Consider the following 14,350-nt stretch of genomic DNA (forward strand, 5'->3'; position numbering starts at 1 on the left):
AGAGCAGGAATTTGAGATCAAGTCTATCTCTGGAGCTGATAATTTTCAGTACTGCTTTTCTGGGTTGGGGGACAAGCGGGTAAGAGCTGAGAATGAAATAGCAACATTGGGAGGAATCCATCCCTTGTAAATCCATCTACAGAATGAAGGTTCCAGTCGCCAGCTGTAACTTCTATGGAGCAAGGGTGAGCTGTCATTTCCTCATTGGGTGTTGCTTATGACCAACCATCACTGGTGGGAGTGAAACTAGAGTATTGCAACAGCTCCGTGCAATCCAGAATGGCAGGATTTCACACCAGACTTTCTAAGTGGCCTGACTATACCAGCTGCCCCTCTGGCCCTCTCCTGCTGGACATTCTCAGAAGATATCAGATGGGACAGCAGCGCTTGGGGACAGGCTGTAATGAGGTGAAGTAAGTATAGTTTCTAAAAACCGGCCATGCGAGTCCAGCCTGGGTTTGAGTTCCAGCTCTGCCCACTTACAAGCTGTGTGGCTATGAGCAAGTGACCTGGCCTCCATAAGTGGAAATAATAGTAGTACTGTATGCAGCAAGGCCATTAGCATGAGCTGCCTCAACAAACCACCCCCAAATCTCCACGGCTGAACCCACTAAAGGTTTCTTTGTCTCACAACGTCTGATGAGGGTCTGGTAGCCCTCAAATGTCAGAGCTTTACCACCGGGACCCACAGCAGGAGAAAAGATATGGAGAAGACACATCAACTCCAAACTGACCTCAAAATCGGCAGACATCACTTCTGCTCACAGACAATTGTCCAGAACCAGTCACTTGGCTCAAATTGACTTAGCGAGGCTGGGAAATGAAAGTGAACACGTGGATAGTCAATGGGCATTACCGTATTTCCCAGAAAATAAGACCAGGCCTTAAATTAACTTGCTCCAAAAGACACAGGGCATATTTTCAGGGGATGTCTTATTTTTTCATGTACAACAATCTAAATTTATTTAAATACAGTCATGTCATCTTCTGGAACATCATCATAACGTACTGAATGCATCTGTCTGGCTGGCTGACAAGCTTAACTGGGGTGTATTTTCAGGGTAGATCTTATTTTCGGGGAAACACGGTAGCTGCTGTCTCAGCCACTAGTACCTAGCTCCAAAGGGCACTTCAAGGATCTGGTGAGCAGCTGCACAGGACCCAGTGGCTGGGAACACTGCAGCCCAGCTCCCTTCGGGGCTGGAGAGCACCCCATCTTCCTCAGTCCTACTCCAGACTGCAGTCACTGTTTGTACCTATGCGCCCTTCTAGATTCACCATGAAAGCCTGTATGCATTCTCATTTGGGGGCTTTTCTGGCCATTTCTTAAACTTTCACATCTTAATGTCACCACATTTTCACAACCACGTCATGAAATAGGTTTTACTATTGTCCCCATTTTGCAGATAAGGAAACTAAGGCTCAGAGAGTAGAAGCAACTTGTCAAAGTCACACAGTGGCAGAGCTGGGACAAGAGCCCAGGCCTATTGGCTCCTGACCCCAGGCTTCTAACCTGGACCCCACTCCGTGAGACCTTGCACTGGCCTCAACAGACCAAGTACCCTCTAAGGACAAGACTGTCAGATTCATCTCGAACGATGCCCTTCCCACCTGCACCTCACGCATAGTCAGTACTTGCCTAATTGAATGTGGCCGTGATCCTGTTCCCTTAGGTCTTGGGTGACAGCTAGCAATCTAGCTGGAGATGGAGCCAGGACTAGAATGGACTCCTGAGATTCTTAACGTCTTAGGCCACACAGCAGTCACCTCACCTGACGCACTCCCCTCTCAACTTGTGGGTCACATCATTTTACAGTCGAGGAGGAAGAAGAGAGGTAAGTGGCCAGGCTCGGAAGGGTGGGAACCCCAGGAGAAGTGACCCCCTTCTTTGGGTTTCCTCCACCTCACGCCATTTTCTCCACATGGACAGTTGGCTTGCCTTGCCTCTTCCCACACAGAGGCAATGCCAGGAACTGGGGAACCACGGTCTCTGGGGCTCTGCCACATGGGGCTCACCTGCCAGCAGGAAGTCAGGGAACTAAGAAACGATGACAATGCAGTTCGATCAAAGGCTGTTATAGGAGCCCCTCTGAGTGGCACCTAACCAACTTGGGACATTGGGGAAACTTCTCAGGAGAAGAGACATCGATGCCTGCGCTGTAGGGGAGTCAGCCAGGCAAGGATGTGGGGGAGTATTCCAGGAGGGGGAATGGCATTTGCAAAGGTCCAGAGGCAGATAACTTATTGGGCCCCAGGATGCTAAGGGACTCAGTCCGCTTGGAGAGTGATTGGGAATAGAACCCTTCCCAAACACAATCGTAACCCAACTCTGAATTTTGAACCAATCTTTTTTTTGGGGGGGATGGGTGCAGTTTTTATTTTCTACAACTCACATGTTTTATAATTTAACTCTTATGAGTTAAAAAAAAAATCCAATGAAGATATTCAATCCAATACGGACACTAAAGGCAGACATGCAGGAAAAAATACCAAAGGGAATGCACCAAAATAATAGTAATGTTTATTTAAGATGGTAGGGTTATTGGTGATTGTTTCTTTTGTTCCCACATTTCTATGCAGTACACAGTATTATACGTGTCCAGCAGTTGTACAAGCCCCGTCTCCACACCCTCACCACAGCACCACTTAACTTGTTTTACTTCTCAAACTAGCTAGTTCAGTCTGACCTTCCTGTAACTAATACTTGCTTTCTCCCATTTTCATTTCTCACACCCCTTTTGGGTATCTAACATCAAATTTTATAGCAAGGTATCTTTCCCCCTTGCCCTTAACTCTATACTACTTATTTTGCTTAACTCTAACCTTATCCTCAACCCTAATTTCATATGTTACTGGAAAGCAAGGACACTTGTCACTTGTTCTCTAAGCCCCTTGTTGTTTTTTACAAATTAGAGATAACCTAGAGTCCTAAGTCGGCTCTATAATTGCTTTCTGGCAGTCACCTTGAGTTGCATTTCTTTTGGAAGGCACTAGAGTCGAGTCCAGGCTCTCAAGTTGAGAATGGATACCCTGCCAGTGCTCCAAAGACTTTTGCATTTGGGGGCAATTTGAAGGCACTAGATAATTGAGGACACTTGGAAGGAAAGCGTCATCTGGGTTCACTGTGCGAAGTCCCCTCTCCCAGGTGTCATAGCGGGCGGTGGCCTCGAGGGGGCAGTGTCTGCTCAGAGATTCACCCAACCACGGGAAGCTATCCCTGGCAGGGCCTGCTGGGAAGGTCCAGGCCTGCCACGCCACTGGCCAGCTGCAAACTAGATCCTAGGAGCACCCCACACAGGAGAGGGGGTTCGCTCTGGCAGCACCCCTCCCAGGAATCTGAAGTGACCCGCCCTAATGGCAGTCAGGAGCCAACTGGTTGGGAGATGTGGATAGTGACTTGTGCCATTTCTCAGGGTCTGCCCGATGGTGCTGGAAAACAGGCAGCCCAGGGTAACTGACATGGCGAGAGCATGAACAGAGCTTGATCACATCCAGGTAGATGTTACCTAAAAATATTTATCACCTGGCACATGTGGGAGTTCACATCACTAACGCCATTCAGCCAGCTTTCTCATCCCTGGGGACCGAAAGGGGTCACTTCTGGGCAGCCTGACCTCATGGAGTCAGTGTCACCTAATAGCACCCCATTTAACTTCGTGCAGAAGAAGGGGACACGTCAGGGAGGGAAAGAGAGGAGGGAGGCCAGGTCAGGGGCGCAGTGACAGTCGAGGTTTCCCACAGAAGGGGTGGCTGGTAGTAGTCAACATTACAAAAGACTGTGGGTCAGTGTGCTGGGTGGAGTGACTTGCTCAAGCTTGGATCTGGGTGCAAACTCCAGATCCTGGCTGACGAGGTGCTGTCCTGCCTCCTCAGCAGACGTTCAGCCTCTCTTGAGTCTCGTCCCCAAGGTTACGCACTGCTAAAAGGAGTCAGAATTTGAATCCAGAACTCACTGAGCCCTTAAGCCCAAGATCTTAACCATAAATCTCTGCTGTGCTTCTTACCAGTCGTATCTGCCCAAGGCCCTGACCTAGTGGCCAGGCCGGTGGCCAGAAATGAGCAGCCTCGGCCTTGGCCTTGGGCTTGACCTTGGCCCCTCTCTGCTAATTCCTCTGAGTAGGAGGCTTTGCTCTCTTCTCAGTGAACTTCTCATTTCCCACCTCAGGAACTCTGAACAGGAGCAGGTCCTCTCCTGACCTTTAGCTCCCTCAGCTTCTGGTGTTCATCCCAGAATCCCAAAGGATCTCAGCTAGAATAACAATCATAGCAGCTAACATGCTGAGTGCATGCTCTGTGCCAGGCCGCAAAGCCTAGCGCTCAAATGTGACTGTTGCATGTATTCCGAATGGCAGCCCTAAGGGGTATACAGTTATTCCCATTTTCTAGGTGAAGCAAATGAAGCTCAGAGAGGTTAAGCCCCTTTCCCAAGGAAACACAGCTAAGTAGCAGACTCAGAGATTGAAGGTTCCAGAGACATGCTCTTTAAAGATCTGGTAATAATTTCCAAACCTCTGAATATCACAATTATCTGAGAGGGCTTTAAAAGTAAAGATTTGGGTCCCTAACTCATCCCCAGGGATTTTGATTTTGCAGGCCTGGGGCAGGCCTATATTTTTTTTAATGAGCAGCCCAGGTGTTCTCGGAATCTGGCCTCTCCAGTGCATGTTCCTTAATGGTTGATGGCTTTAAATACCAGTAATAATGTCCGATCAAATCCTGCCTCCAAACCAGCTATCTTTAAACCCATCTCCAGAGCCACCGGCCCCTAAGAGCCACCTCTAGATCAAACCCAGGTGGATTTTCTCTGGCTTCTCCCCAGAGCTCTCTCACAGGCCCAGGCATTTGTCAGCTCCGTTCCTGGGCTAGAGCTGACCTGCTGCTCCACCTCCACCCTGGCACCAGCAGACCTGCCCAGCTGGTTTGCCAGGGAACAGCTCGCCCTGTTTTGCCATCTTAGTGCTTTTTCCGATTCTGATTTAGTAGTGCCTCAGACAGTGCCTGTATGGGTTGGGGATGGGGACCACGTGGAGAAAAGTTCTGGGCAGGGGGTCACTTTGAGTGCAGGCTTCTGTGCAGACACAAGGAAGCTGGAAGGCTCCCGGGACAGCCTCACCACCCCACCGATCACCCCGGGCCACCCACCCGATGCTTGTCTCTTAGTCAACTTCCACCCCCCCCAGCAGTATCCTGAGGGAGTGTCACCAGACAGGAACGTCCCCGTGACCGTGTGACTAATGTGGGTCCCTCCTGTATTCCAGCCCATCTCCAGATGAGTCCCACGCCTCCTGCGAAGGTGCTCAAAGGAGAGACAACAGGATATGGCACAGGAAATCAAGATGCTGATGGTGCTCTAGGTACAGGGTGTGTGTGTGTGTGTGTGTGTGTGTGTGTGTGTGTGTGTGTGTGTGTGTGTGTGTTATCTTGTGGCCACACAGAGAAAGCTGAGCAGGATGTGCCCTGTATAGACCGATGCAGGAGGCTGGGCTGGCGGCTCCACCTCACCAGACCTGTTTCTTCATCTATAAAGTAGGTAAAATAATACCCACTGTGGCCACTTCACAAGTGATCACAGATATAAAGGCTGGTTTAATGATTGTAAAGATAGAGGCAAATGTCAGTTCATTTTATGATGATACACTTGTGAATTCTAAGCATATTCCTGGTCCCCGGGGGAATGCAAAGTCCTTATAGCTTAAAGTGGGACCTTAATGAGCCAACATTCTGGGTGCAGTGGGGTCTGGGAAGGGGTGCGGAGAGGGGGGCTGGGAAGGAATAAAAGAGGGGGCACTTAGCAGAGCGGGGAGAGGGCAGTGGGTTGGGAGTGTATGAAGAGAAAATTCTTACCGTGAAAGCTGCAGCTATCTGGGCATTGACATTCATTCATTCATTCAACAAATATTTTTCCTTGTGGAGATTATATTCTAAGGTGGGGGAGACAGACAATAAAGCAAATAAAAAAGAAATCATTCTTCAGATGGTGATGAGTGTTGGGGGAAAAAATAAGTCAGGGAAAAGGGATAGAACCTCAAGCTTATTAAATTTGGGCCTCTCTTCTACCCCAATATATATTTACTGAAATCAAATTGAGGTCCTGGGCCCAGGAAGGGGCCCACTCTGAGACAGTTTTTATCAGAGGAGTAGAGACCTACAGGAGTGGTTTGGGGGGGCCTGTGAATACTTGGGGGGAACAGCAGGAGGAGGCAGGAGCATTTGAGGAACAGTGTAGAAACCAATATGGACTCAACGGGCGATCAAAGAGGGGAGCAGGGAAAAGAGAGGAAATAGGGCAGATTTGGGGGCCTTTCAAGCCACTGAAAGGACTCTGGCTTCTATTCTAGACAAGATGGGAAGGACTTTGAGCAGAAAATTAAGGAGATCAGACTTGCATTTTTACAGAATCCCTCTGTCCACATGGTGGGGGCGATGCAAGGGTGGACGCAGGTAGATGGTAAGAGGTGGTTGGAATCTGGAAACAACAGCATTTGAAGGTAGAGCCAGTAGGATTTGCTGATGGGAAAAGGTCTGCTAGGATTTGGGCCTGAGCAACTGGAAGGGTGGAGTTGTGATTTACTGGAAAGGGGAAGTCTGTGGGTTCTGTTAGGTTTGAGATGCCAACTCATCATGGACGTGGCGATGTTAAGCAATAGGCATTTGGGGATGGAGTTCATGGCATAGGTAGGTGAGAGGTATCAATGTAGGCACCAGCAGTGTAACATACTGATGGTATTGACAGCCAGGTGATTTCCGACTGAGATCACCGAGGAGTGGGTGTGGACCGAGAGAAGGACCAGAATGGAATCTGTGGGCCCCAGTGAGGGGAGCTGGGGGAGGAGGAGGATCCAGCAAAGGAAACTGAGAAGGAGCGAAGAGAAGACCCAGTGGAAGGCTCCCGAAACTGTTCCAGGAGGAGGCAGTGACCAGCTGTGTCACTTGCAGCTTAGAAGGAGCCGATGGATGTCTCGAGGTCTTTGCTGATCTTGGCGAGAGCCGTTCCTGGAGAGCAGTGGAGAGTGAACCTCTGATTAGAGTGGGTTCTGGGGAGCATGCAGTGAGAAGTGCGGACAGTGACTAGAGATGACCTTTCCAGGAGTTTTGCTCTTATAGGAGGCAGAGAAACAGTACCTGGAGAGATGTGAGGCCGAGAGTTTAGGTTTGTTTTTCTGCTTGGGACTTCTTTAGGGTAAAATACATATTAAATATACATAAAATGTACCACTTTTACCATTTTTAAGGGTACAATTCAGTGCCATTAGTACATTCACGCTGTTGTTCAACTATCACCACCATCCATCTCTATAGCTCTTTTCATTTTGCAAAACCCACACTCTGTCTCCACCAAATACTTACTCCACACTCTCCAGCCCTTGGACCCGGATGCAGGGGGGAGGGGAAGTGGTGAAGCGAGTCCCCTTCCAATTGTTTCTAGTTTCTCAGTGAAGTAGGAAGCAACAGTATATGTCAAAGAAAGAAGCTCTCTCTAGCTTTATTCATAATCACTAAAAACCTCGAGAAGTCCTTCAACTACTGAAAGAGTAAACAAACAGGGATACCTCCATGCCACGGAATGCTACACAGTAATAAAATGGAATGGACTCCCGATGTAGCTAACGTGGGAATCTCAGATGCATGATGCTGAAAGAAGCCAGACTCCAAAGTTTATACACTGTCTGATTCCACTTGTGTGACATTCTGGAGTAGACAAAGTTATGGGAACAGAAACTAGACCAGGACTTGCCACAGACTGGGAGGGGGAGGGGTCGACTGCAAAGCAGAAAACTTGAGGGACTTTGTGGGGTCATGGACCTGTCTGTCACCTGACGGTGGTCGTGGTTAGGTACGTAACTGTAGGCACTTGTCTAGAACTGTGCACCAAAACATGTGAAGTTGAAAATCGTATTTAAAAGAGAATAGAGATCACTGCTTTTTTAAAAAGTTCTCTCTGCTTCTATTTCTAATACCTGCTATTACTACACGGCAAAGGTGGGTTACCATGAAGCTAATGACATTCAAGCTTCATTCTTTGTCTTAGAGGCCCCCAAATTGTATAAGCTTCAGGCCTCACTCCCTGGGGACTCCCCTCCCCAGAATGGACCCCAGTGGTTTCTCCTCCCTGGGGCCCCATGGGAGCCCTGCCCCCTTCTCCATCCTTTGCCCACTCTGAGCCAGCCACACCACCTCAGGGCCTGGTATGCGTTCCTCTGTCTAGAAAGCTCTACCTCTGGATGTCTGCATGGGCTGCTCCTCTGGCATCCAGGTCCCAGCTTAGAGGTCACCATCTCAGAGAGCCCCTCCTGGACGCCTAGACTCCACTTCACTCATCTTGCTTCAGTTCCTTCCAAAAGCACATCTCTCCCATTATTTTCTGTCTTTTTTTTTCTAATTTTTTTTCCGCCTTTTCTTCTTTTCCTCTTACTATTTTCTTGTCTGCTCCTTCCACCAGCCAAGCTCCCTGAGACCAAGGACCTGTCTGTCCTTCCACACTGGATAGAAAAAGGGGTTCTATGGAAAGTGATCTCACAGAGTGATCTGATCATACATTCCTAACTGGGCAGGTCCTGGTGGGAGTTCATGCCCCAGGCGGATAACTTCTTTAGTAAAAGGTTTATCGTTGCCTCAAGCCAGCTCTGTCCGTTGTTTCTGTGCCTCTAGGTGAACACCCCTTTGAAATGCCTCTTTTCAGACACTCCTAAGATGCACCCACACTCAAGAGAGAAAATCATCTTAACTATCCTATCCCGTAATCCAACCCCTTTCCCCCCACCCTGCTTTCTCCCATCTCCACGGTAATCTTCCTTAGCTATGCTCCTTAATTTCAAAAGCATAACAAAACCGCAAAACTTTCGTTTTTCCAGAGTGTATGAGATCTTGCTCCCTGGCATATGTCGTCAGTTTGGCTCAAATAAACTCATAAACATTCTCTGCAGGTTTGGATGTTTCTTATGTTGACAACACCCAGTCCCCAATGCCAGAGCAGTAGCTGGCCCGCAGAAGTACATGATTACTACATGGGGGGGGGACTGAATTAGGGAATGACCAAGGGGGTGTCATTTTAATTCCATTTTACAGATAGGTGGTCTGGTCTGTAAAAAAAATGATATAAATGGAGCCACTTTGAAATGGAGTCTGAGCTGCCATATCAGAACTGCCTTACCAGTCTCACTCCCCAAATCTTTGGAATGCTAAAACAGGGCAAATTAACCTTTGGATTGGGTCGAAAGCAACATTATGTCCCAAACAACTGTTTGCAAAGATAACTTAGAAAGCAGATACTATCAGGGCTACCAGACTAAAAATTAAAAACATTTGTTAGAATTAGCATTACTATGTTAGCTTATCTGTACATATAGAAATTCCTTCCTTTGATTGATGTAATTGTTCCCCTTCCCTTTTTCATAAATACCCCTTGCCTTCTATTTTTTTTCTCCTTTGCCTTCTAATCAGAACACTGGGTTTTTGCCAGAATCAGTTCTTCCCGATTAGCTGTTCTTCTTGATCTCAAATAAATGCTGTTGCCTCTCACTTGGACCTGTTCTTTTTAGGTTAACAGGTCTCACAGAAGTCAAATCATCCAGTGCCAGTCAGGGTTCACGAACAGGCCCTTCTGCCACCAAAGCCCAGCTCAATGAGCAGCCACGGAGGGGCCGGGCTGCACCCCTCCTCCCCAGCGAACCCCAGGGCCCATGTTACTGGCAGGCAACTGGCAAATGTGGAGGCCTGTGGGTTTGTTGAAGTTGCTGGTGTCCTTGAGAGAATGTTTTGTGCACAGAAAGAATTATTCACACTTTCTTTGCTTTAAAAACTGTCTATTTATTGAAATAATCAACCCAATAATTTGACTTAAAATTTAAAGCTCAACTTACAAATCTCATGTTGCTTAAAACATTTGGCACAATTAAGCAATCATTGTTCATTTCTAGCCTTTTCAGGGTTAAAGACACCTACTAAGGAAAACATTTTCCCATTCCAAGGGATTTGGGGTGGTTTTCCCAGCAGACTGAGGCCGCATATTGAATGTTTGGTCACGACTCAGGGGTCCTGCCCCCTCAATCCTGAGACCACGATAGGCCACTCTGACTGCTCATTTATAATTTCTGTGTCAGTAAGGACTCCAAGTGAGGTGGTGTGATTGCCCGTGTATGCTGGGTTCCATCTAACTAATTTTTTTCCAACTAACTGAGATTTGAAAACACCCTCTGCCCCCACCCAGGTTTCTTCACCATTGTATTAAATCCCTCTAATGCAAGTATTGCTTGATTTCATTCTGAATTTTCCACATGCAGAAATATGTATTTCCATATGCTTCCTAACAGAGCCACGACTCTTAGATGAGATTCGATTATACACATCTCCCCCTGACTCAATGGGAAAATCTCACAGGGGACACACCCAGGACACACATGGGCCGGGCCTAGGTTCGGCCAAGGTCAAGAGAGGGAGGCCATGGTTAAGAGAGATTAAGAGCGTGGGCTCTGGAGCCAGACTACCCAATTTAAATCTACCCTTGACCGACTGTGAGGCTCAGGCAAGTATTACCTTCTTGGTGCCTCAGTGTCCCCATCTGTAAAATGGAGATTAAATTCCCTGGGAATTCTGGTGTGAGGGAGGGGCAGTGTTAAGAGTGGGTGGTAGGCAGAAGTCTGGAGGTCCTGAGCAGGAAGCAGGGCTAGCTGCCTTGGGCAGTGCGTGTGGCTTGAGTAAGCACAGGTGCTACTTGCTCATAGCTCCGCCTAGTCACAAGTCAGGGTGATCTTGAGGTAGGGAAGATGGGTCCGAACCCACCTCTGAGGCAGAGATGCAGGAGGCCTGTAGGTGAAACTGACACCTCTACTCGCTACCTGCTCAGAAATCACGGAGGGGCAGGTCCTAGGAAGACAGATGTTCTCTGCTGGGCAGGATGTCTCTTGTCTCTCCCTTGCAGCTTTCCTTACCCATAAAGTCGGAATAAATCATAATACTTCCATACTAGGATCGTGGGAGCAACTGCGGTGGTGAATGGAAAGCTCTGAGCACAGACTCAGGAACGTCAGAAGCCCTCGATAGATGACAGCCATTGTTACCAATATCATTGTCATCATCTTCCCTTCAGGTTACTCAGCCTGCTGCCCACCAAACATGCCCACATTCAGGGCTGGTACTGGGCCCTGGGAACAATTTCCAGTGACAACATCCATCCAGCCTTTCAGGGAAACAGAGTGGCAGCCAATTTCTACTTTCTCTTGAAGTTATCGGGGTAAGTGCTGGACGAGAGACCCAAGGGGTGGGGGCCCCTCCAAAGGAGCAAACACTGAACACACTCGCTGTCAACCCTGTGAGGTTAAACAAAATGCACAGAGGACCTGGGTTCAGATCTTCTGTCCAGGGTCCTGGCCGCACAGTGGATTCTGGGTCACAGGCAATTCTGATGCAAGCGGTCCCAGGCCTGCTTTGAGGATACAAGACAACTTGCCTCAGGTGTAAAGGCCTCAAGGTGCTTCTCATTCTCAGGCAGTCAAGCCAATCAGTGGACAAGGCATCTCTACCTATGACATGGTTATCCTGATAAGTCACATACCATTTAAAACTGTACTGGCTGTTCCCTCGGCTTCCCAGGCTTCTTCCTCCAGCTCCCTCCTGGCTCCGTGTCTCTTCTCCTTCAGCTTTTTATTCAAATGACCACTTCTCAGGCAGCCCTATTAAATAAACATTGCCCCCCCCTGTCTCCCGCTGGTGTTTGGCCTGTCTTGTTTACTGGTGTAGTTCCTGGTGTGTACAACAGGATGACAGATTGTAGGCACTAAGTAAATATTTGTTGAACCCACTGGCTGGAAACCAGACCTTTGGGGAAGCTGCCCTATCTTAGCAGCAACAATCTGCTCCATGGGGAAGAGGTCGGGCCTTCCTCAGAGACAGTCTGGTGTGTCTGGCCACCGCCACAGGGTCTGGAGCAAAGAGCACCCATACCCGAGGGACAGACGGGGAGAAATGGCCATGCTCTATGAAGTGAAAGAAGACAATTGTGACCTGCTGTGTATAATTCCACTTTAATAAATTAACCATTTGGGTTCATTCAACACACCTACACTAAACACAGGCAGGTCAAAGAAAACTTTGTCTCCTCCCTGCACACAGGACTTCTGACATCCTAATGTGTGGGGTTTTCCACACCAACCAAATTCTGCAATTCTCGGTGGACATGGACTGGGTGTCCTATAACTTAACTCACTTCTGTCACTACCTGCCCAGAGTTAACACAGATCCCACAGGTCAGAGTTCAGATGCTACTCACAAGTCCCAGGTTGTCACCTGTACTGATGACCGACTGGCTATAAATTGGGAGTTCTCATGACCGCCTCCTCGTTTGATAATTTGCTTGAACACTTACTTATGTTTACCATTTTATTATAAAGGATACAGCTCAGGAACAGGCAAATGGAAGAGGTGCACGGGGCAAGGCATGGGGCGAGGGGCACAGAGCGTCCATGCCCTCTCTGGTGTGCCATCTTCCCAGAAATTAGATGTGTTCACTAACCCAGCTCTCCGTACCCCATCATTTAGGTTTCTGGGCCCCACTCTAGACCTATTGAGTCAGAATCCAAGAGCTGAAGTTAGAATCCGGATTCTCAAAGATGTCTCCAGGTGAGCTTTTTTTCCCCCAAAAGACTGTTGTTTAGAACTTATTTGCAGAAAAACTGAGGCGACAGTACAGAGAAATTCCCATACACTCAGCACTGAGTTTCCCACATTATTATATTCTTAACATCTGACATTAGCATGATACGTTTGTTACAATTAACGAACCAATACTGATACATTATTAACTATCGCCCAGGGATTATTTAGGTTTCCTTTACTTTTACCTAGGGCCTTTCTCTGTTCCAGGACCCACACTACATTCAGTTGACTTGTCTCCTTAGGCTCCTCTTGGCCATGGTGGTTTCTCAGCCCTCACTGCTTTTGATGACCTTCACCGTTTTAAGGAGTAGTCAGGCATTTGGGAGGATGCCCCACTACCAGAATCTGTCTGATGTTCTTCTCGTAAGATTGGGAGGAAGACCTCAGACGTAAAGGGCCATTCTCATCACATCCTGTCAAAAGTACATACTAGCAACATGACTTATCACTGTTGATGTTGACCTTGATCACCCGGCTGAGGTCGTTTGTCTGCTTCCCAACTGATTTTTATGCCAGAGAAATAACAGGTGATGGAGAGAAAGGTCTCTGACAACCCTTTAAGGTCATGTTCAAAAGAAAGTAGCCACAGCAATGGGACAGCTCACAAGCAGAGAGCAGGTCTTATGTGCCAGGCAGGCACTGTGACAAGCCCCTGAACATGACTTCATTTGCCCCCCACAATCCCACGAGGTGGGCGAAGTCATTCTTATGTTATGGATGAGGGAGCTGAGATTTCTTTTTTTTTTTTTTCTCTATACCATATTTATTAGTTGCATCTTTAATCTGCTGTGGTTTTTGTGGATAAACTTTCAAATATGACTATTAAAGTAGCAAAAATTGTAAGTTTATATCATATTTTAACTTGCCAGGGAACACATATATCAGATCCTCAAATAGTGTTGTTTCACTCAATGTTGTTTCATTGATGAGAGAAAAAAAAATCAATTCCTGGCTAGGGCCACTGTTTGTGTGGAGTCTGCGTGTTCTCCCCATGTCCGCATGGGTTTTCTCCAGGTACTCATTCTGGTTTCCCCCCACATTCCAAAGATGTGCCCGTGAGGTGAAGAGGCAGGTCTCAGTTGTCCTGAGTGAATGTGGGTGTGGGTGTGGGTGTGGGGGAGTTGAGCTTTCGAGGGCCCAAAGCCAGAGGCTCACGGAGCCACATCTTCTTAGCGCTGCTCTGAGCTGCGGGCTGCCTGGGAGTGTAGGGTGAGGTGAGCCATGGTGGCAGGGCCTCCCCTCCCAGGTTGGCAGCAGAGACAACAGACAGGCAGTGCTTCTTCCCCTCAGGGCCCAAACCGGAGCCCTAGTCAGAGGCTGACTGGCTCCTTCTGGCCCGAGTGTTCCAAGTGGGAAATACCCACATGCCTAGAGGGTATAACCAGGCCAGGAAAAAAAGTACACAAGGGACCAAGGCGTGCAAAGCCTTGAGAAATAAAATCGGCTGGGGAAAAAAAGGCTAAAATTTTTCCTCTTGGTAATTTTCTTGATGGTATCAGAATAGAGCCTTTTAATCCTGTATCTGCCACATATATTTAACCATTCCCTTACTGATGGATGGTAATCACATTTCCCATTTATAACTACTATAGTCAGCTATGAATATCCATGTACCTGTAACTTTCTGTAACCTATGCTAGTAGATTCCTGAAACTGTAACTGATGAGTTACAGGGCGGTATTCACATTTTGATACATAC

General features: G+C 47.8%; 1 long non-coding RNA gene across 2 annotated transcripts; it reads left to right on the top strand.

The window, feature by feature from the left end:
- The first annotated feature begins 283 nt into the window (after window positions 1-283).
- On the top strand, window positions 284-11,600 carry LOC141571193 (uncharacterized). 2 transcript variants are annotated; one of them, XR_012495969.1, is made up of 5 exons: window positions 284-413; window positions 1,674-1,835; window positions 5,259-5,354; window positions 11,087-11,230; window positions 11,485-11,600. It is a non-coding gene; the product is annotated as an uncharacterized LOC141571193 (long non-coding RNA). The 2 variants fall into 2 exon arrangements; XR_012495968.1 differs by lacking the exon at window positions 11,485-11,600 and having other exon boundaries at window positions 11,087-11,272.
- Window positions 11,601-14,350: the final 2,750 nt, after the last annotated feature.

Source organism: Rhinolophus sinicus, linkage group LG04 (genome assembly GCF_036562045.2).
Source record: "Rhinolophus sinicus isolate RSC01 linkage group LG04, ASM3656204v1, whole genome shotgun sequence".
In the NCBI taxonomy this organism is placed as follows: Eukaryota; Metazoa; Chordata; class Mammalia; order Chiroptera; family Rhinolophidae; genus Rhinolophus; species Rhinolophus sinicus.